At 41.5% G+C, this 24,387-nt stretch overlaps 1 protein-coding gene across 7 annotated transcripts in view; it reads left to right on the top strand.

Annotated features, from left to right (window-relative positions):
• Positions 1-24,387, top strand: part of PLXNB2 (plexin B2) — a 253,069-nt gene that overhangs the window by 23,653 nt on the left and 205,029 nt on the right. The window contains exon 3 of one of the 7 annotated variants that reach the window (XM_039726866.1): positions 20,125-20,198. The exons of the other annotated variants lie outside the window; for them this stretch is intronic. The gene's annotated coding sequence lies outside the window, so the exon portion shown is untranslated. The remainder of the gene's footprint in view (positions 1-20,124; positions 20,199-24,387) is intronic. 7 annotated transcript variants of the gene reach the window in all.

Raw genomic sequence — 24,387 nt, 5'->3', positions numbered from 1 at the left:
CTGTTTGACAAACCTCTGCAGATTCTTGATGGCTTCCATATGAATGGTGTGTTATTAAACTGAATATGCTAAACATACTCCTTGTTGGGGAATGCAGGGCATGTGGTGCAGATTTTGGCATCCTTTTCCTTCCAAAAAACAGAATTGCACAATAGCTGCTCCATTCCAGCAGCAGCTTTTGAACCTGCACTGTATTGAAGTTAAATGTTTGCCAGGAGTTGTCCATTACATTTTGCAATATGAAACATTGACCTTTCATATGAAAGGCATTTATTTTATATGAAGGCATTTATTTTAAAAAGTCCATTTTTATGGGTATTTGGTCCACTACTCTTGAAGAATGAGTGACTGGCAGATGTGTCAGTGGACTTCTATAACATCTTTCACTCTTTATGTGCTCTAATCCGTGGTACAGATCTTCATTAATTTGTTTCTGTAAACACCAGTTTCATATCTCAGGCAGGGTGATCCTGTTTGTAGCTAGCTGGAGGTAAGGGAAGGAAACTAGTTTGATTTTTCACAGGTGTTGCCATGCAGTCATGCATTCCCTTCCCCAGACTTCACTCTTTGGTCAGCCATGAAATGCAGAATGTGAGGGTGTGTATAGAAACTGTCAGCTAAAAAAATACCCTCTGAACGTAGGGAATTGGTTGTATTAGGGATGAGCAGTCTTGCTTGCTCGCACCCTAAGCCAGCAGCATGAAATTGCTTTTAGATACTTGAAAACAGCAAAAGAAAATTGCTTCTCCCCCCCACCCTGCCTTTGGAAGAGCATGTTCTTGTTAGCTGGGCTGCTTGTAAAGGTGCAACTCTTTTTGTTATCCCTGAGATGGTCTGTTGGTGTGCTGGCAGGGCTTCTCGCCTCCCCGACCATGTATTTGTTTCCCTGTTATTCACAACTGGTGGAGTGTTTGTGTTCACAGGATTATTTGTTTGCAAATGATATCGTTTCTCCTGAGACTACATCTTCTGATGATGATCAATGGCTCAGTTACTTTTAATAAAGCTGAGGCAGTCAGACACAGGAATTCTTTTGAAGTTGTTGAGGCCTCATCTGAGTCATATAATACCTTAAATGAAAACAGAGCAAATAGGAAATGTAGAAACGAATGACAGGTGTTGGCAGGAGGGATGTTTAGGAAGTTTATAGCTTTCACATCTTTCTTTTCTGCTCAGGGCGGATGATTGTTCTGCCTTTAGGCACAGACAAGCCGCAAATGAGAAGATGGTGGAGAAAAATGGGTAGCAGTGGCACGGTGGGAGGTGTGTGATGGATCTGACTGAACAGATTTTTCTTCAGCGCAGACAAAGCTCTTTGTTCTGGTGGACCAGGTTCAGCATTTAGTGCTGATGTCCTTAGCCCCAGGAAGGTGGTCACTGGGTAGAGCTGGCTGGAGGCCAGGGCTCAGCAGCTCAGTTTCTGACAAGGACAGATCTCCTAGGACTTCCAGCAATGATTAGTTCCAAGATGCTCTGGCAGCACTGAGTGGTTTTGGGACATGTTTGGAGGCTGATTCAGTAGTCTATAAGAGATATTTTCATATGTTCCAGTTGTCCCCAGCCTTCCTACCTGGGAACATCCATAGGACTATTCAAGCCATTTGCCAATTCAGACAGCACATAGGTTTTAGCCAAATTGCAAAGCAGTGGTGCTTTTCTGCAGATTTGGTTAAAGGGCATCTTTGAATACTACGTTTAACCTTTTCTTTCATAGGAATGGATACATAGGGTGAATGCTGAGTAAGGACTTCTCTGTTGTTCACCTTTCCAATATTATGGAACTTAAAGACATTCATGGCCTTTAAAACTCCTCTAGATAGTGTGTTGTGCTGATAGTTTTTGTAACCCTGGACATTTGCTACTGTGCTGAAGAAGGTCCGGACTCTTCTTTCCCCTTTCACCTTCCCATCCCACCAGCCTCCAAGCTTTCTGAACCAGCTCATACTGTTACCTCTTAACCTCCCTCACTTCTCTGCTGTGCTGCTGCATGGATGAACAGTTGACAGGTGATGCTCTCCAGGCACGGCTGAGGCAGACTGCTTATTGTTTTGGCACTAACTGGGTGTCATTTCCCATGGCACCCAGTATCTGACCATGGTCTGAGAACCACTGCCCTTGTCCTGCAGGGCTTTCTTACTCCTGCACTACTACTGAAGGGCACTGCTGATTTTCATCTTCAAGAAGAGGTCTAACTGTGTTTGGGTATCCTAGTTTAGGTATTGGTTCATACTAACCACCACTAACAGTAAGTTTTGGGGACAGATTGGTGTGGTCTTTATTTCCTGAGATCACATTATCAGAAAATGCTTGAGAATTGGAAGGCACCTCTGGAGGTCATCTGGTCCAACATTCCTGCTCAAGTTGCTCCTCCTAAAGTCAGCCATTTTAAATATCTCCAAGAATTGACACTCTACATCTGGGCAACCTGGGCCAGTGTTTGGTCACTGTCACAGTGAAAAAATGTCTCCTGATGTTCAAAAGGAATCTCCTATGTTTCATTTTGTGTCCCTTGCCTCTGTTCTTGTCACTGGCACTATTGTAAAGCATCAGGCTCCATGTTCTTTGCACTCTCTCTTCAGCTATTTATATATATTGACAAGGTCCCCCACAAGCTTTCTCTCCTCCAGACTGAACAGTCACTGCTTTGTCAGGTTTTCTTCACAGGAGAAGTGCTCCAGTCCCTCAGTTGTATTTGTGGCTCTTGGTTGAACTCTCTCCAGTATACTGATATCTCTCTTGTACTCAGCCCAGAACTGTACATACTACTCCAGGTGTGGCCTCACCTCCTCAACCTACCGGTAGCACTTCATCTGATGCAGCCCAAGACACCGTAGGCACTGATATCTCTCTTGTACTCAGCCCAGAACTGTACATACTACTCCAGGTATGTACAGGCCACTCCAGGTGTGGCCTCACCTCCTCGACCTACTGGTAGCACTTCATCTGATGCAGCATAAGACACCGTAGGTTTTCTTTGCATGTCTCTCACTCATGCTGAACCCGGTATACACCTGGACCCCCAGCTCATTTTCTGCCAGACTGCTTGTGTGAGCAAGATGCAGAGACACAGGGAGATGGGGCAGTGTTTGCAAGAAATTTTGCTTGACAGGTGAGGAGGAGAGCTTTCAGAGAGAGATGTGTGTTTGTCTTGTAGGTTAATGCCAATTTGGACAATTTTATCACCAGTCTTGAAAATAGTTTATCACCAGCTTAAATGCCCAGCTTCTGGAATCAAATGACTGAGGGAATGTAAGCATTTTCTTAACAAAATATTAATCTCCCTGTTCCTGGTATTAACTTGAGAAGGAAGAGCAATTTAAATCTAAATGCTTAAAAATGAAAGGTAAATAAAAACATGCCTTATTTGCCACCAGTGAACCTGAGATCATCAATATGGCCAGGACTCAGATGGCTTTGCAGCCTGCACACCCATGGGTCTGGGTGGCTCAGGTGCTGCAGGACTGCAGGCACCCCACAATAAAGGCTTGCTGCTGGCTGTGCATATGCCAACATGTGTCGTGCTGGTTGGGCTACCTCCAAGAGACTTTAATATGCTTGTAGTCATCCTTTGTCTGCAAAAGTAGCTTTCAGGCTGAGTGTTGTTCCCCTTTCTTTATGGGCAGGGGTGGAGTTCGGTGGTTTCCATCCTGCCCCCTGTTCCTTGTGCCTCTTTCTCATTCTCTGCAGCTGGTGGGAACTGCTTCCTCCCCAGCTGATTCAGCTTCTGGAAGGGCTGTGCTTTGTGCCAGACCTGTGAGATGTTTTGATTTGGGGGTGATTTGTTTGGGCTGTTTTAAAGAACACAGTGCTCTTTTAGAGGTTTTATTTTTAAACTCTATGTGTGAACGTGTACCCAACTTGCCTGTGGTTAGGTAAGCAGCTGAATTAGCACAGGGGAAAGGTGTGGTAGCTCTCCTGTGCAGGCAGGGAGGCATAGGGGTGGCAGCAGTGGGAAGGAGGCAGCTCCCCAAACCAGCTCTGCCGCTGCCAGAGGATTGGCAAGGTGCAGCGGCATCCTTCCCCAGGTGCTTCTGCACTTTCCACCCCTCCCCAAAGTTGCTCCTAAAAGCTGGTAAAACAGAGTCCAAGGAACTCCCTGAGAGCTGGAGAAACTTTTACTTCAACTCCTCAGTGACAGAACTGAAGACATAGCCCAATCTGCCATAAGTACAGAGAGAGCCCGAGCAGGCTGGAGGGGAGCTGGGGACATTTTCCACAGTGTGACAGCAGTGCTGAGCCAGGTGTGCCTTGTCCACCTTGTACACACTTCTATAGCTAAATCACTCCAATTTTGTTCTAGTCCAAAACAAAGTGATCAAGCTTGGGCTGTATCTGTGAACACAACGAGTCTTCTCATGCAGGATGAGTCACAAGATCAGTGGAAATGGTTGTGCTGTAATGGAGCTGGAGAGGGGCTGAGGCTGAAGGCCCTTGGACTCTGAATGAGATTTTCAGTGCCTGTGCCTGGGTTCCTCTCCAGTAACCTCATTTTTTCCTGCATTGGAGCTGGGTTTATCATAGCCCTGGAAAAGACATGGGCATTAGCTGTGTTGTAATTGCCTTGCTAAGGAACTTCTACTTAGGTATTAGTTTTCCTGGCTCACCTCTGTGAGGAATCCTGTCTAGCAGCCAAAGAAAGCCTAGCCCTTATAAAAACCACCCATAACATCGTCTCTGAGCATCTGTTAGCTGTGTCCCAATTGGTTTGTGAGCAAAAGCTGTGTGAACCTGCCAGAATTATGCCCTTGGCTGCAAAAAAAAAAAAAAAAAAAAAAGGCACATAGAGTCCAATTACTGCTCAAAGCAGTATAAAATAATGTTAAATAACTCCTGATTTTTAGATTTAATTAAAATGAAAGGCTGCACTGGCACAGCCACTTCTGAATTCTCATTGAGTGGTAGGAGTTTTCAGCAAGGTCTACAGGAGAAACTTTGAAATTATTCTAGTTATGCTGGAAGACAGAGATCCAAAAATATTTGGCCTTGCTCACTGTGCTGAACATGTTCCTGTTCATGCTTTTTGTTGCTTGTTCCCAAGTGACAATGACACATTCACTTAAATCATGGGGGAAAAAATAAGATTGTAAAGCAGTTGATTATGAATCATACCAAATCCAATCCAAGAACCCTGTACTGGGGTCATAAGAAATATGTAGCTCAGCATTTACAGGCATGAGAAAAAAAGAAGTTTGGAGAAGTAACGCACCCAAAGTAGCCTGCAAGTCACTGTATATTAATACAACTTGACAAGAGTGATTTCTGTCACCCTATCAAACTGTGTATTTTCCTGTTATCCTCCTTTATTTGTGCTGAGATTGTCTGGTCTGACTGACAGTTTGCTTGTTCATTCATGGAGTAATCTGTTTTGTTTTCTACATCTATATGAAGCTGAAGAAGAAAATTGTAGGTAGGCTTTTTGTAGGCAGACAGGGGAGACAGTCGTTCCTGCTCATCTCTCTGTGTGAAAAGTTGCAAGCTGTATTAAAGGGAGAAAAGAAAACCTGTGTTCTGTTCTGCTGCTGTTTCTGGAATATTGTTATAACACCTTTCTAATGAAGCTCTCATAGTGTGGTGATGGAAGTCAGTCCCAGATGGGCTCTTGGCAAAAATTAATTTGAAGAATTCAAATAGCTTCTTTAAAAATCTGTTTATATGTGTTATGTGCTACTAATTTAGCTTCCTAAATTTGGTTTTTTTTTTTCCTTCAAGATGGAAGAATTAACAATCATCTGAGTGTAATAACAATTTTCGTAGCTTTTTGAATCATATTTATTCTAAATAAGAGGCTATAACTGCAGTACTTATATTTTATGTTGAGAGTGTTTAAATTATTGAAGGGAACTGCAAAGCTATATTCTGCTTGGACCTTTTGTTCCAGAAAAATAAATCCTAAGCACTTGGGCTTTCCTGAATTATATGTTTTCTGAGAGGGACAGTAAAACCAATCCAGCCTTGGAAATCCTGGCCTCTTTGCCAGGATGGTCAATGTGATGTTGAACAATGCTTGGGCAAGTGTATTTATGAAATGCATTTATGAAATTACATGATTGAAAGATGCAAACCTATTTAATTGTCTACTGGCAGATACACATGCTAAATTTCCACTGTTGCTGCATCTCTTAAGTATGCTCTGAAGTACAACTTCTTCCATGAATCTTGCAATATTTCATGGGATATTATTTCTTTAAGCACAGTTCCCTTAAGTCACACTATAAATAATTCCAGCTTTCAATTGAATTCCTATATTTCAAAAAATGTAGTGAAAGACAAAAACAATGGAAGTGCATTACTGCTCAAAAATCACACAATGAAAATAAAGACGTATGAATAGGAATGGGGATGCCCCATATGTTTGACTTTATGGTTGATTTTTTATTCCATGGGAAGAAAAGTCATCTGAGTCATTACTCTGGAAATATTTGGGGTTGGCACAACCAGTGCAAACTGCGGTACCATTCACCAAAGCAAATAGTGGTAATGTGCTCAAATTCCACTCTGATCCCTTCCTCCATAATTTTCTGATGGACCTAAGCTACAGCTGTCACCACCCTAAATGGAGGACAGATCCAGGTTTACTGAAGTTAAAGGGAGAGCTCATCTTTCCTCCTCTCCTTGTTAGGGTGGTGTGGGATCCTCAGCACTGGAAGTCGCTGCTGCACATGGGAAATGATGCACCCGCCTTGACCGAGGTGTTAATGCAGGCTGACTCAACATGCATGAAGGTGTCCCAGCCCAGGGGGCTAAGGGTGGCACCTGGATGTGGTAGGTTCATAGCAGAGCTCCTGCCTACACCCCTGTCCTCCAGTCTGAGTGGGCTGAGGACACGCATGTTATCAGGTGCCAGAATGAAGGGAAGCTTAGATGTCAGTTATTTTAAATAGCATGACTCATCCCTTATCCTTTTACCTTTGTACTCTGGGGTTTCTCATGCCTTTGCTGCTCTTGGGCTACAGATCCTTAGCTTTGCTAAAACTGCTGTTGGTATCTTCAAGGCAGCCAGATTGCAGGGACTTGCCTTCACTGGACCAGACATGTCTCTTTGATAGTCGCCTGATGCTTTTTGAAACGTCAGTTCTAAAAGGCTTTTCATGCTAAAAAAAAAAAGCAAACAATTTCTGGTAACAAGGCACTGGAGCTGGATGCTGTTCACGCAGAGCTCTAGAGGAATAAAAATAAGAAATTGCTCCTAGTTTGTTGTCTGTTTAAATGAACCAATAATATACCAGTCTAGTGAAGGATTCTGGGGGTCATGTAAGGAGATTATCAGTAAATCTTGCTCCTGTATTACGTAGTTTTGTAGAAATCAGAGTAGGAATAGAAGCAGTAGATAGAAATATAATGAGCCAGAGAGAATGTCTTCTGTAAAGGGAATTTGCTTCTTGTGATTCTGGGCAAGTTTTGGAGGGAAGCTGCTATATGGATATAGCAGATCTAGCTGGTACTTTGTAAAAAGCTTCTTTGAAAATTAAAATACAAGCTATATTTCACAGAAATATTTTAGAACCACAGTTATCAGGGAGTGAAAAAAAAGTGCTAAGTGATTAAAAATAGGAAACAAAGAAATGGAATATCTGATTAGCATCCTTGTTCTGTAGCAGCTATTACTGGGATAAGTCCATCAAGGATCTGTTGTTGGAGCTGTTCAACGTATTCATCAATGATCTGATTTTAAGTAGATGACAGAACTTGGAGAGAATACTAAGATTATTTACAGTAATCTGACCTGAAGCTGCCTGAAATTAGTTGCAGACTCTTTCAACACAGAGCTGAAAATATGGGGAAATGAAATTCAGTGTCAAGGAATGCAAAATAATGCATGAAGGGGGAAAGGAAATAATCCTCTTCTTTCTGAGGGGCTAAAATCCTCAACACACTATTGGAGGTGCAGTGGATAATACTTTTTAAATGTCAGTTCAGTCTGCAGTGGTGATCAGTAAAATAAATAGAAAGGGAGAAATACTAGGAGAAGGGTAGAGAGCAAACTCATAATTATCCCTGTGACTTTATAGATCCATAAACTTTCGGATCTTAGATACCCTGGAGGTTTCTGAGCATTTCAGAATCTTTTTTTAGAAAAAAAAAACTTCAGCTGATGTGAAAAAAAGCATGAGAGAGAAAATATTATGTAATTTAAAACTACCGACTAGGAACAGTACAATTACCAGACAGCAGGCCTAAAGTCCAGTTCCCTCTTCTGCCCCGTCTCCTGTTCAAGGGAAAGCTAAATCACAGAATTGCTGCAGGAAGCTTTTAGATGCCAGTGATATGGAAAAAAGATTAGGCATATACATAGAAAATAAGGCCTTTGGTAACTTTAATGCCTTGATGCAACTTTCAATTTAAGAAGTCCTGAAACTCATTTTTCTTAGAAATCTGGGAAGATATCTGGCATGAAAAATGAATGGTCTACGGTGGCTGCTGCTGGCTACTGTTAAAATGTGGTTCATTTTCCCTGACTGTCTTCAGCAAGACACCTAATTTCTAGCTCTGTACATTTATTTACAGCAAACAATCGTCAGGGGATGGGAAGAGGGGAGGCTGAGGTGATTCATGCAAGCCTGAGATAAGCACCTAAACTAGGGAAGCTGAATTGCCCCTGGGAGGGCTCAGTCTCCTTGAAAACAGAAATAACCTAATGACTAGTTTGGGCTGCTCTGCAGAAAGTGAGATGAAGTCTGTTCTCAGGGGAGTGTGCTGGACTAGAGGATGTTTCCTCTGTCTTATCAGGGCAGCTCTCAGGTTTCTGAACCACACAAAGCTGTGCATCAAAGTAGATGGTACCAGGGGCCTTAATTAAAAATGGCTTAGCACAATCACAGTGGGTGTGTTGGGCTATTTTTCAAGAGGGTCTTGAGCTCATTCAGCAATGAGTGGCAAGGGATGGTTTTGGATGATTGTGTGTGTGAAGGTGGGCTCTAGTTGAAATGGCCAGGTTCAGTAGTATCATCTTCTTTTGCTTCCAGCCTTCTAAGGAAGATGGTGTTGTCTGATGAGGGGCTCAAGCACTCAAAGAAATGGAAACAAATCCTGATGGAATAAGGAAAACCATGCTTACAGATTAACATTTAAATGCCTTCAATGAATGTAGTTAAATTTCCTGAATTACATCCTACATTAGGTTCACTTCAGTACATTCCAGAGGTGCCCAAGAGAACAAATGTCATTAATTTCATAAAAAGTTGCTATCTTTATTTATTTGCTATATTTATTACAGGCAGTAATAAAGAGCTCTGCAGTTCTGTGCTGGGGGTTCTAGAGCTGAGCACCAGCATGTGGGTTTGGTGGCATGAGCCAGTGGAAGAGCCCACTGAGGAGCTCTGAGGCAGTGTGTACACATGAGGGATCTGGAGGAGGTCAGATTTCCTTGTTCTTGTGGTGTTTTAATTGGCTGTATACCATCCATGAGGGCAGCTTGCCTAATGTGATAAATATAGTGGAGATTGCTTGCAGTGATAATAGATAAAGTAATCTGCTTTAGTAAGGGCCTAAAATGGGTACAGCATTTCTGTACAAGAGGCTACTTTCAAAGTAATGAAGCTCATCTATCTACCACTGCAAACATCTCTTCTGTGTTGCTCAACTGCCAGTTGTAACAGGTGAATAATTCTTCTTTTCTTGGTGTTCAAAGCAAGGTAGTAAACAGGTAAACTCCCCAGCTCAGATTTAAAGAAGGGTGAACCTCAATATTTATTTGTTTTACTTGTGACTGTATCACTGCTTTTATGAATAGTAGACCTACCAAGTACGTGCCAGTCTGGTTTTTAGTTTTGTATTTCTAAATTACCACCAGATGCTTTAAAAATGACATAACCATGGGGTGAGTGCGATCCCATGCTGCAGGGTGTGAAGGCATTAGTCACCGTGGGCATGCTTGTGGTGGAAGACAGGATTCCTCCACCAGCCCACGTCACTACTGATGGCCCAACATGCCCAGGGTTTTGTTGTTTCTTGCCTGTATCACTGACTCCCTGCAAACCCATTACAAAAAAGAAAAATCACCATATCATGGGGAAAGCTTTCCAATCATCCTTTTTTTTTGCACACCACTTAATTTGATAAAGAAATTAAGAGCATGCTATCACCCAAAATTTTAATTGAATTGTTTTAAGTAGCAGTGCTGTGGGAGAGGATTTAAGATATGCAAAAGGAAAAGCTGTGTTTAAAAAAAACCCCACACTTAATCAGCTATCTATCATTCCCATAACAAGCCCCATAACAAGTCCTATGTAACTCCATCATATTGCCATTTCAAGTGAAATAAGAGTGAAAAAAGAGCTACTGAAACACCCAGGAGAGAAGGGAGTTGCGAGATTGAGTACTTTTGGATTGCTGTCACAAACAATCTCATGTTGAAGTACTCAGTATTACAAATATCATAGATATATCCCTAGTCAGCTGGCTTTTCATTAGAAATGGAGACATGGAAATCTTCACATGATTCAATTTATGGTGCAGTGGAGTAACCTGGAGAATAATTCAGGACAAAAGGGAAGCCTTTTATAATAGGTCTTTTCCAACAAGTTACCAGAGTTCAGAGCTATAAGGCTGTTCTGCACAATTTTGCAGGGTTACTTAGAGTTTTCAAATATGTATTCTGCTACTTCAAAAATAGCCCCCCTTTTAATGGTGTTTTTTTTTTTTTAATTAGGTTTTTTGTACATTTCATATGTATATTCATTTATTACAGACCCTGTAATGTCAAAACCAATATGCTGTAATTATAAGTAGGCATTTATTGCTGTTGTTGCCACTGATACAAAATGACTGACGTTCAGAATTGGGGGCTGTGGGAGGTTTAGGTGGAAGCAAGCCTGAAATATTTCTTTCTGCAAGACAAGGCAACCTAACCTTTTTAATAGAGAGATGCTTGACACATCATGAAAAAGCCAAACCTTGTACTTGGGGAATTATTTCTGAACACTGACAACCAATCAGCTTAGCGGCATTAAGGAAAAACTTCCTTCTCCACCTGTTCTGGACATGTGAAAAAAGGCATTTCAGATGTGCATAGCTTCCGCGTGTAATTAGCTGGAGGATTGGCTGCTTGTGATTTTTGAATCATTCAGGAAAGTAACACCTGCTTGGCTTCTAAAATTGTACCTTCATGATAGCACCACCTAGTAATTATTATTCTGAGTCATCGGCTAATGCTCATTACCACTTCATAATAGCAGTATAATTAAAAATTCAGTGCCATATTTCAGTAAGGATGAAGCTTGGAAGCTAAAGACATGGCTTTAGAGAAGTTAGTTGCATTATATTACTCTACCACATCTGTTGAATGGTTTCTGAATGGTTCTCAATTATTCCTGTGCTAAAGTCATATTTTTGTTTTTCCTGGTGTGCCTTGAATATGGGTAAACATTGTGAGGGAAGCAATGTCAGAGCAGCAAAACTTGTCTATCCAAAAAGGGGACTTTTGGTTTGGCCCTGGAAGAGGCTGGGGTCAGATCCTCATGGAAATGAGCCCCTGCACTTGTTGCTTTGACGGTCAGAGGGGACGCATGGAAGCAGTTGATGATCACTGTCTGACAGGTGAGAGGCTGACTGGAAAAAACATGAAAAATCAAGTAGTCTGCAATGGTTAATTTTGAGATGAAAAGGCATTTTGTATTCTTTCTTCAGTTCAGATGCAGGTGTACCCAAAATGTAGGTTTGCCTTGGTTTTTTTTGTGAAGAAAATTGACTGGGGAGTAGCCAGTGGCCTTTCCTCAAGGATTTATTTAATCAATGAGGTGTGGGAGTGCTTATAAAATCTGCCAAATTCCTAAGAACAGCTTGATCCAGTGGATTGGCATTCTCTGATAAAATCAACTCTAAGAAAAAGAGCTAACATCTATGAGCTGACACAGACAATGCTTATTACCTCTTTATCATTCTCTCTTTACCTCTTCTCTACTAAATTAAATGGGTTGGCTATAGTGTCTGTCTTTAAGTCTGGTTCTAAATAGAGAGTATATCTCCCATCTGAGCTCTTAGTGATGTGATGACATTAGATTCAAGTAGTCAATGTCAGAAACAGATATGTTTTAGGAAGTCCAGTGTTAAATTATGTAATTACATCTCACAATTTCAACATGGTGCTTTGATACTGTGTGTGTTGGAGTATCACATTTCCTCTTTCTCTACACTTCCTGGAGTGATTGTGCTAGCAGGTAAACAACTGTGACCCTAATGATCTTTTACGTTACTCTCTTCCAAATAATATTCCAACACTGTGAACTAAATTTTGAATCAGCTTTCTGTGTGGTCTTGTTTGGTTACAGTAGCGGTGCTGCTGTTCAATTGAGTTTATTGTACCTTGTGATCCACGTCATCATATCTTTGAACTTGACTTGTGCTTTTGTTCAGGTTGCAGGAAAATTGATGGAATGATGGATTTGCATCAGCATTATCTTTCTCAACTAGGACTTTCACGTTCCTGAAAGATTTTTGCTTCAGGTTTTGTTTCTTATGAAGATGAGGAGAGCTGGTATACCAAGGATTGAATGATAATCATTGAGAATGATGAGCTGTTTAATCTGCTTTGTTAATTTGTGTGGCATCTGTTTTTAAATAGAACTGTTTAGTTATAGGAGCTTAGTTATAAGATGCTTAGTGTGCTGAAAGACATCATGTGCCTTCTTTAACTAAATTTGTCAGGTTGGGGACATTTTCTAGGTAGGATTATAAGTCTGATTTTCCTAGAGCTATATTGACTATTTTCCTGAGGATTCTGTTTCTTAATTTTGTATGTTCTTCATTTTCTATGAACATTTAGGTGCTCAAGATTAATGTCTTAAATGGTCTGCAGTTTCCACAGTGAACTTATTTTCAGTCCCTAAATATTGCTAAAACACTTCATGTTTGGTTGTCTGAAGCATTCTTATAATGTGATATTTAACAAGTCTTCAACCTCAACAGCTTCTCGGCTCACACTTATAAACTTGTGGGAGCAAATGATTTGGGCTGACAGCTCAACATTTTAACTTTTAAAAATGCTGTATAATTCTTCTGTGACTTTCTCAGAAAATGGTACCTGCTCAAGGTATTCAAGTGAAATACTGCTGTGGCAGGTTGAGTGGGTGCCCGAGTCTCCATTTTGGTGTGCCTGAAAGCCTCAGGTTTTCCAGCAAAGAGCTGGTGAATGGAAAGCCACGGCCAAAATTGGGGCATCTGAGCCAGATGCACCCAGCAACCCATGCTGTGCTAATGGCAGCTTTTGGGACACATTTGCTTCTCCATTTTTCTGAAAGGTGTCTGATGAGAATATAATGCTGACCTGTTCACAGTCAGGGTGGCATGGTTTGCTTTCTATTGCTATTAGTACCTGCAATTCAGCCATAGTCTAATCTTACAGATATGGCTTGCTTCAACTGAATTTAAGGTAATATCCTACCATATTAAGGGATATTTATGAAATGAGCTCTTTGAAACTCTTTCCTCCTGCTCTTAGCATCACTTAGTCTTGTTGAATGCTTTCAATCTTGAAACAGATTTCAGCTAGACATAAAGAAAAATGAGTAGTTATGCTAATTCAGTTGGCTGTGTGGTATTTTGCTCTTCCATATTTACTTTGCTCTTCTGCTTCCCATTTTATTTGAATCTGAATGTTCTTGCATTGCTAACGAGAAATTGTTATATTTAATGATGTGTGTGCTGGAGAGAAAAGAAACAGAGTGGAATGTTATCTGAGGAAAATAGGTATCCATCCATCCATCCATCCATCCATCCATCCATCCATCCATCCATCCATCCATCCATATTTTTAAAAGAAGTTAATAATTTTCCCAACAGTATCAGAAAGGTGATTATTGCACAAAACTCTTGTGGTCTGTTAAAATGACACAGGATCTCCCTAACCCCCACATCCTTCTGCAGATATGTTCAGCTCTTTTCTGGTTTTTTTTAACCTGCTTGGCAACTTGGAGCTAAGACAAAGAAAGGAAAGAGAAAGACTTGCCAGAGCAGTGGGAAGAGAGATTTCAGGCTGGGAAAGGAGTTTGTGGTTTGGGGAGGGAGGAGGAAGCTGGGAGGTGGCCGTGCTCTCCCCAGCCTGGAGGAAACATGAGAGATGCTGCTTATGCTACCTCTGCTAATTTCTCTTCTCATGCAGAAAAAAGCCCAAATTTCCTAATATGCTCCATCAAAATTTTGCTGCAGCACTTTATTTCACTCCCCTGTTCAGTGTCTTCAGTTTCTTAACAGAGCTATAGCTGGGCCCTTCCCTAAAACAGCCAAAGGATTGGAGTATGTCCCTCTCTCTCCCACTTTGACCCCCAAGTCTTCCTGCATTTCAAATAGAAAGCACTCTGTGGCAACACACATATTTTTATCTTATAAGAGCTCTCTCAATTTGCAGTGTACTTCTTTTGCAAGAGAACTGGGGCAGAGTAGTTATTTCTCCTCCTTGAATGCTGAACAGTCATTTTCTCTTACACCTTCCTGCCTGAACAAGTTGCTTCTCCACTGATGACAGTGCTCCTTTGAAGTAAACAGTAGTTTGCAAAGAAAAACCCTTATCAATAGCATGAGGCTGAGGTATGTGTGTGTATGTATATATATATATATATTTATAACAAATCCTATTATAGGAGAGAAAGTTATATAAGGAAAAAATACCATCTCAGCGGTCATAGCTTCAAGAGCTGTTGGGTATTATTACTGTTGTCCTTGCTTCACAGGGAAACTTCCTGCAATGAGTTGTCCAGGATTTTGGACAGAGATCAAATGACTAATAGTTATATTTTATTTTTAGTTTGGACTGGCATAGTTACCAGGAATATTTCCATATTGAAGCACTGCAAGATGTTTCTGTAAATGACTGCTCTGCCATATCCACACCAGTGCTATAGGCAGACAGGCAGAACTAGGACACAGGTTCCAGTTGTGTTCCAAATTTCACATCTCTTTGTGGTCTTGGGATATCTTAAGCTTTCCCCTTAGTGCCTTTCTACTGGTCATTCTAAGGAGGATGTCTGCTTCTTCTGTTGCTCTCAGTGCTTGCATGGCCAGAGACAATTGAAATAAGTCGATGTATTAATTTATTTTAAAATATAAACAACTTTATAGTTTTGTTTATTTTTTTAGACCCGTGCTGTGGGTGCCAATTAACAATGTATAGTACAAGAATGGGCACAGCTGATGTTGAAGAATACAGAGGCATATGTGGGAATTCCTTAAGCCATGTTTTCTGCTTAAAAAAACTTAGTGTACAGCTACTCCTTCAGTCACAGCACTTGATACTTGTTAGAGCCTCTATTTAGAAGGACTGCAATTCTTTTCTTCTCTGCCTCATAAGGCTATTTTTCTAAGATTGTTTTCTGAAAAGTAGAAGTGACAAGTTCAGAACAAAATGGTAGCCATCAGTCACTGTACATGGAAAAGTTACCTGGAATCTAAAAGAGAAATCCAGCCTGCTGCATCTCAGTCCCGGAGAAGAAATAGTCTAGTGAGTCTCTGTCCTATTATCATGGTGTTACAATTTGTAAAAAGTATTTTCTACTGCTTCCTTCTTGCAGGAGAATCTTGGTTTTTAGTCCAACTTGGATCTATTTCATTACCCCATTACCTCCTATGATAAAACAGCTTGTTTCTCCCTTCTCCTCACTCTCCCATATTGGATCATTTGAGAGTTCACCAGCATCTCACCTTGGCCCTCTCAGAATTAAAAACTCAGCTGTTCTGGATGCTTTTCAGGGTATACTTTGTTCATGGGCAACAGGAGTCCTGCAACACGTGACTCTGAAGCCACAGAGATGTTGAGCTGATCCTTTGGGACCAGTGTACAAGAATTGGTTTGTAAAAGATTCTGCTTTTGGAAGACATACAAAGAATCAGAGAAGTGGAGTTTGCTTCTGAGATGGGGGAAATGTAGCTGAGAGGCCGTAAGAGATGTTGAAGAAACAAATCATACTTTTGCTGAATACAGACAAGATTTCTGGAATCTAGATTAGCCAAACAGCCTGAGACTTGAGGTGTTTTGAGCATGTCCTCTCTAAAATACCTCAAAGGGATTTGATCATCAGAAAAAGATGCACATGCAGCCTCTGAAGATGCTGTCCTCTGTTCTCAAGATCAAAAGATTATTTAATCTCTCTGAAAAACATCCAGTGCCCACTTTGCATTTCAACTTGTGCATGTACCAGGTAAAAAAGAAGCCAGCACTACCAGTAGCTGGAAACTGTCCCCTGGCCCTGTGTGCCAGTATGATGAAACCAATGCTCACCACCTTTGGGGCAGCACCTGCCTGTGTTTGCAGTGGTTTCTGTCCCACTACCCAGGGATGCACCTCCTGACATCCCCAGGGCGAAAGGTGCAGTTGACGGAACTGCTGCGCTGAGCAGCACCATTGATTTGAATCCATTCTTTTTGCTTTTTTATACTTCTAGCAGAATCTTTCTCTGGATTCTTTACTGTTATAGTGGATGCTTTGAAGTTTCAAAAATGAATTGTTGTAACTCTGTGCCAGTGAGGACCACTAGTATCACTTTGGAGACATAGAAATGGAAGGTTGAATGACGTGGTCCAGCCCTGGTACCTCTGGGATCTTATGTGTCACAGCTCCAAATCATCACCATGCCTCAACCTTGGCCCCCAAGAAGGGCCATTTGATTTGTGGAGGGAAGAATAAAGTGTGAAAGTGGCTGAGGGAGTTAACTGGGAGGCAAGAAGGGGATATGGTCATGTTTGTGTCAGTGTGATGCTGTGCCAGCAACTGCCTCAGCTCCCTGCTGAGACTTGTCTGGGAGAGATGCCAGTGGGTGCCCAGCCCAGTGCTGACAGCAACTACTCATCTTTCATGCTCTCCTGTCTATCCTCATGTGAAGTGTTATCCTCTGTACCACTGGTGCTGGGCAGCTGCTCTCTGGCACACCTAAGGTAGTTGTTTGCTTCCAGGGTGGTTGTGCTGGCCAAAATCTGGCTTCCCCAGGGCACGCAGCCTAGGAAAAGCATCGTGTCCATCCCCGCCTTTTTTTATTCCATAGGAACAATGTGAGCTGCAGTTTCAATGTTAGACTTAGAACTGGCAGCCTTTCCTGCAGACTGGCCCTGAGTGGTGAAAGCTTGGTTGGTGTCATGCAATTCTGGCACCTTGGAAAAGGCCCTTTTGCATGATTTATCTGAAGAGCTTCTTGGAGGCCATTAAAAACTTTTGAATTTTTGAAAAGCGACAGTCTTTTAGACTGGGAACTCATGTGGGTCATCTTTTGCAGGAAAATATTGGTGGTCTTCATGGTTTGGCTCTGTAACGGCCATTCACTCTCCTGAAGGAAATACAGGAACAGACCACTTCTTACTTTGTCTCAGAAGAAATGTCCCCAGACCCCTTTGTGAACTTGACCATACAAATCTCATCCTGTGGTACAGTAAAGGCCCTGGGCTTACTGAGTGTCTACTGGAGTCATAATTTGTTTTCCGAAATAGCAAAACCTCTGGAATGTGTGTACTTTTACTTTCTTCAAGATCACCTGCTGACTACATTTACACCAGCTTCTGGAAAAACATGGTTTGATCTTACTTCTCATATGTTCAGGCCACCTTATTACTGCAGGGAGCCACCTGAGAAATGTGTTAATGGCCATATGCCAACATGCTCAGCTCTGTAAAAACTGCTGAGATGAACCTGCTCCAACTGCTGAAAGCCAGAAACAACTATCCTCTTGTCTACACCAGGAAAACTACAACTTGTTAATTTGCCATCGGCCAGCAGCTGCTCTTGGGCTGGCAATGGTGGAACTGGTAAATGGAGCTTAGGCATATTTAACACTATAATAAAACATAATTTTGAATTACAGAGCAGACTGGTAATGCTGCCTATTATCAAGGTTGTTTGACACTTCCCATTATAAGACTCTATTTTCAGCCACTTACAAGTTTGCCAATTTTTAAAAGCTTGCATTGAGATTTCTTTAACTTGGTGTCTGCCTCTTGCTGAATATTCTGTTATTATTGTTTAAAAAGAAAAAAACAGCGTTTAGCCAGAGCAACTCAGCTGTTTCTGAGAAAGAGGACTGAGAAAATACCTTGTTAGTCCTGTTAAATTTAAGTGACCTTTTCTTTTAACAGCTCAGAGGCAGTATTTGGCAGCAGAGGGGAGTTGCTGTCACAGATGCTTGTGCCTTTTCTCTGAATATTGACCAAAACAGGTTGCCGTGCAAGTTCTGAAAACATTTCAGTTAACACCAGCCTGCAGGTCTTTAATTCATGGCAGCTAATTTGCCCATAGAGGTGATGCCTGCGGGCTGTGCAAGTCTGGTCCTCAGAGCGGAGAATGGTTCCTGCCCAGCCCCAGGAGCCTGGCTCTGTGTGCAGACACTGGGGACATTCAGTGCCCAAGTCCCTATGGCTCTTGACTGAGCCTGGGCCATACAAAGGAGGGGGATGACAAATTTAAATGGGGCAGAATGCATTAGTGTTTGCAAGACAATTTTTGAATGCTTTTGGGAGCTTTAGGGTGTGTATAAGTTATGTGGAGGACCCTATAGGTAATAGAGGTGTGTGCACCTATACATTGTTCACAGTAGCAGTTAGCTTAATACATTCCTTGTAACTGCTGTCTGTTAAGCTACAAAATGCAAGCCAAAAATCAAATTTATTTATAGTGTTTGTCAATCTTTTTTTTTTTTTCTGGATATAATGGCTGAAATAACATTATTTATCATAGAACACTACAGGCAATCAACACTGAAGTTACTTTTGCTCTTGTTCACTGTAGGTTTTTCACCACTAGCATGTGGCTCTTTAGTAATTCTTTGGTATTCTATAAAGACACTGTTGAAGCTGGGTACTACTCATCCCTGCATGTTACTGCAGGTGCTAGTGAAATTTCAGTTCCTCCCTACAGCACTCATTTCCAGTGTCTGAAGGAAAAGAAAGGGAAAGCAAGGAAGTCTGGCTGCTTTTAACTATGCTGCCAGTCCACTGCTTACAGTAGCTATGGCCTAGCCATCAAAATGGTCTTATTCATTCAGTTTTCTATTGGCCTACTTACATTGAAATTGTGGGAGCATCTCACAGCTTGTTTTGCAGAGCTCCTAAAATTGGCAGGCTCAGCATCTCTGGGTTGGCACACAAGCATTAATCTTTATCTACTACATATCTACACCTGCAAATGGTGGGGCAGCTGAAAGCCTACACCAAAGGGCTCAGAGAACCATGAAATCAATTATACTACTTATTTTCAGACAAACTGGATTATTGTGGGATTCAGCTATCCGAAGACATGAACTTTCATTTGGTGATAAGGCATGGCTGCAGGAAGACTGCATTTAAATTTAAAAATAAAATTTAATTACAATTCATACCGTCATTATGCACTTCTCGGTGCATAATGATATCAGGTTAAGACACTTTAAACCTAAGGCACTTTTGTTTGTTTTCTTTTTTTTTTCCTGATTGTCTGTTTTATAAAACTGCTTTGAGGCTGAAGGTGGATGAGAATCCTTTAATGACCCATCAATAAAACCACTTAGCAGAGCTGAATAGCAACTGTGGCAGGTGACCTTCCTTTTCTCACAAGTGCTCTATTAGTTCTCATCATCTTGCCCCTAGGTCACTTTTTGTGCCCTTTCAAGGCTGTTTCTTTTTTTGTCCTCTGAAATAAACTGTGTTTCTTTCTGTCTGGAGATGAGCCCATGACATTTGTTTGGGGGCTATGTCACTCACAGGAGATGCCTTCAGAAGAATGCCTTGTTTGCCATAGCAGAAGTGCTCTTACTGAAGAGGAAGCTGAGGGAGGGGAGGAAGGGCAGTGGAGCTCTGCCGTTGCTTCAGTTTTTCTCCAAAGTCTATGAAGTCAAGAAATGGCTCCTGGAGCTCTCTTTTCTGTCCAGCCACAGTACTATTCTGGTTTCCAGGTTTGTCTCCATACAGGTGCTGCTTAGTTCTTTCCAGCTCTCTGATATCCTGCATTAGAAGCAATTAAATCCTTTCTCCTGTGGTATATTAGCTAAGCCTGTGACATTCAGTGGATTTACAGTTGCAAACGAGGCTTTTTAAAAAAGCCTGAATTAAAATTGTTTTTATTCCTGTGACTTGTTCTGTGTAACTCGGATCTTTGCAACAATGCTGGTAGGTGGTAGTGATGAATAAATAATGAAATCTGTTAGTAAAATGCTGCATTTTGCTCTGATTTACTTGCAGATATTTGAAGTGGATATGAAATCGGGCAGAATTGATGTGGAAGGGGAGGGAGAAAGAGACAGCTTTTTATGGAGGTATCTGTTTCCTTAAAGTATACTGAGATGTTACACTGCAGTGTTGTGATCAGGACGGTTTAAGGCTGTCTATATTTTATGTTTTAATGGTAACTTTTTCTTACCCTGTTTTGCTTTAGACATGAAAATGCAATTTCTAAGGTTTTAACAGGTAAAACAAGAAACTTTGCAGGGAAAGAACTAGAAATGAAGTTTCTGGAGACATGTTTTCTTTTTCTAAATGCTGACAAATAACTCCTGCCAAATGCTACATAAAGGAGAAAAAGAAACATATGGCAGTTCAACAGGAATGAAAAGATGAGCTAATCCAGCATCCAACAAGTCTTTGGATGAGACTATAATAAAACCAACCAGCCTTTATCATGCTTGATAGCACCACTATAATTAGGAGTCTGTCACCAGCTTCATAATGAACTCTTAGCCCTATTTTCTGGGGTTTATAGTCTGGTAGTAAGAGTCACTTTGGATTGCAACTTGGCATACTAGACCTTTCTGTGCTCAAATCTAGCTTGCAGGTTTTAAATAAACTGACTGTTCAGAGTTGGGGGGTTGTGCCAGTGATGAGCGAGTTGTGCTCATAATCTGTCCTGAGGGTTAAGGAGTCAGTGTCTAGGGTGGTTTATTTGCCTTTAGCATGAAAAATAAAATTATGCAGTTCAGAATCCTGTTGTGCTCTTACACTGCCTTGTAGGAATCAAGAATGTAAGGAATCAAGATTTTTATTTACTTTTTTTCCCTCCCTTGGTTTTATGATCCCTACATCTGCCCTAGCAGAAGCTGCTGCTGCAGGGCTGGGGACTAGCATTTGCTATACTATGCCTTAAAAATGTTCATGTAAGGAAACTCATTCTTTGCAAGTTAGGTTTTCAGTCTTAGGGAGAAGTCTGGCAGACAAGGCAAAAATGCAGCTTGCTTCTTTCTTCTTTCCCTCCATCCTTGAGGCTTAGTTAGCAGCTGGCAGAGGGACTGGCTGTGCAGAAGATGTCTCAGTTGAGTACAGAGACATGCAGTTAATTCTGAATAAATGGGTCTAAGCATCAGGAAGTGTCCAATTTTTTTCTGAAACCAGAATGATTGTATATCTAGTCCCAGGTACTAGAAGCAGAAAGGACCCCTCTTTAAATTTTCTACGTTGTCCTCTCTTCCTTGCAATGCAGCAGTTTCTCAGTACCTCAGGATGTGTAATGTAGCTGTTTGAGAATGTTCACAGGAGACAGGGCAGAGCTTTCACAATAGCATCTCCTCTGCAGAACATGGGTCTAGTAATGAAAGGTCAAATACTTGTATGCTAAGGCTGTGGGTTCAGGTTACAGCTAGATGCCTAATGAGATTTTCAGAAACATTGAAGCTCCCCTGCAGCCTTGTCTGCCAGACTCTTTAAGAGTCTGACTTAAAAGGAATAACTAGGCAACCTCAATAACTTGAGAAAAACCTGAGTAGGTCAGTCCTGTCCCAGTATGATTCAGCCTTCTGACTTGTATGTAAAAGCAAAGGTGAACTGAAGTGTATCCAGTTCACATTTAACATACAGTAAATGTTAACTTTCCCTCCCAAGCACTTCAGGAGAGTCTTTGATGTTCATTTGATGAAGGTGAATAGGGTGGGAGAGGATTGATATTCATGAGGTGCTGCAGTAGTCCTAAGTCTAGCAGGTCAAACAGCTGAGTGGTGCCTCTGAATCATTGTAGGAAAAAAAAAAAAAAAAAGACTTAAACCCACACATATGAGTGCTGGAGAGCAGGGAGTGGGGTGTGTCTCATAACTCCTCTAACTCCCTGCTGTACTGCTTCTGCTTGTCAGAAAGAGACAGTCTGTGCTGCTTTTTTGACAAAGAGACCTCCCCAAAGCTCTAGATTTATGAATTAGTAATTCATAAATTAGCAGCTGTAGGTTGGCAGTGTCTTCAGAGGGCTGTGCCAGGCTTTGCTTTTTCAAATGAGAGGCTGACCCATAAAGGCTATGCCTGTAAACTCAAGAGTTGAGAAATCTTGTCCCTTGAAGAGACATCATGCTGTTGGGGGCCATCATGCCTTGTGTCTAGGCGAACCCCATGGGAGCCAGGAAATGCTGCCTCTTGCAGATCCCTTGGCCCCGAGCCCTCGATCCTGCTGTGCCCCATTCAAACCCTGCTGGCACCCCTGCTGCTGACTTCTGACCTAGCTGGCCAGGGAGGACAATAGGAAGGAGAGTGGTAACATATGTGCCTCTATACACACACATTCTTGGCTTCCTCACCTATATCTGCTGGCAGGCATGTGGTAGGAAGCAGCTGCTCACACTACTAGTTGCATTACACTCTTCATTGCGCCCTGGGCTTCCAGCAGGAGCCACAAAGCACGGGTGTGAACCAACCTGTGACAGCCTTCTGCAGAAAGAAGGAGAGATGGTGTCAAGAACAAGGGAGACAGGCAGGCAGGGACCTCTGCTTGGCTCTCAGAGCACAGATGTGCCAAATGCTGGCTTGTGGCATGAGGAGGTAAGGGGGGACCTTTGCCACTGGGGTCCCCACTACTGGCTACTTGAGTGGGCATTACAGGAAAGCATGGAGTATTTTCTAGCATTCCTGTAAGAGAGGTGTGTAACCTCCAAGAGGAGCACTGGGAATGAGTGACATTCACTCAGCCATCTTCAAAAGCCACGAGCCATGTAGTGCACAGGAACTGCTCATGCTGCCAGTTCTGACATGGGCACTGAAGATTGTCATCTGAAAGATTAGTGCACAAACATGGAGGACCTGGGTGGGTATGGTTTTGATCAGTAGGAAGAAAACAAGCTGAGATATTCAATCAAGAATATAAAGCTGATCACAGAAGGAAGCTACTGTACAATTTCTTGAAAATAAGGCTTTTTAGAAATTCCATTAATTAGAATATTTTTCATCTCTTTGCTTCATCTTAATTTAGAGAGAAATATGGAAGCACCTTCCAGTTTTTGTTTCACAGCAGAAGCTTGCATAACCCTTCAATTGGCATTTTCAAATTACAGTATAAATTACAAAAGCAAAAGTTGCAGTTGATGTGGAAAACACAATCTGTGTCTACAAAGTCTTCTGTTTTAAAATGCTCATTTATACTCTTCTCCAGAAAGTGTGACAGTTCATCTTACTAGCAGGACTTTTTTTTTTTTTTTAATTGCTGTTATTTAACATTTTTTCTGAAAAAAAACCCCTCTAAAATAGAGGAATCTTGCATCCTTCCCTTCCCTTCCCTTCCCTTCCCTTCCCTTCCCTCCACAGCTTCATCACAATTCCTATCTTTCCATGCATACATAATTCAGAAAAATATATGGATAAGCATATTTAATATTACCTTTCTTGGAACTTAAGAATTAATTACTTGATGCTTAGCAGTAGCTTCCTCTTCTGCTGCCAAGTAAGGCAGTGGCTAATTTCAGAAAAGCCTGTGAAGAAAAAAGATCAACTCTCACACAGCAAGGACAGACTCTGGATGTTTATCTTCACTGAAACATACCAGCTGTTCCTCTCTTCAAATAAGATAATTAGGTATTTGACTTCTTTTAACATTTGCTACCAAATACTACTTATAAAAAAGTCTTTGCCCTTTCTTTTCATGTGACCCATGGAACAAATGCTATGAGGAAGCTAATTTTTTCTGTTGCATTAATAGCAAACTGTCATACTTCAACTATCAAGCTATGAGGTTTCATTTTTGACACCCTTCTGGAGCTATAATTTTTAAAAATTACCTAAGATGCACTTTGGCATAGCAGTTGAGCCATGGAGGTTGAAGCTTTCCTTTGTTTTTCTTAAGCTTCTGAGTTCCATTTTGAAAGTTCTTGGGGTTTCGGCAGTTTCTGAGTTTGACAAAACTATAGCGTGAAATAAAAAACAGACAAGAAGGAGGAAAGCAGCAATTTTCCCACCTCTGAGGAAGCTGGGTGGCACACAACTGACTCTCCCAGGAGGCAGATGTTTGGGGAGGTAATGCTGTGCCATCATTCCTGACCCAAGTCTGAGGAATAAATGCTGCCTATTCACTGTGAATTTTGCCTTGCCTGTAGATGCCTAAAAGTTTTATTATTCCCTTGTATTCCAAGTGCTCAGAGGGGAAAGGTATTGCTTCTTCTGCTGCTATAATCCCCTAATAGTGAAGGAGCTTTAACTTCCCCATCCCTCTAGCATTTCTCCTGAGGCTTCAGAAAAGAGTCTCTGCTGCTTGGTCCTCTCTTC

This window comes from Passer montanus, unplaced genomic scaffold (assembly GCF_014805655.1).
Source record: "Passer montanus isolate IOZ18808 unplaced genomic scaffold, ASM1480565v1 scaffold6, whole genome shotgun sequence".
Classification (NCBI taxonomy): Eukaryota; Metazoa; Chordata; class Aves; order Passeriformes; family Passeridae; genus Passer; species Passer montanus.
The sequence above is the reverse complement of the archived record's forward strand: the minus strand, read 5'-3'. Positions and strand labels throughout refer to the sequence as shown.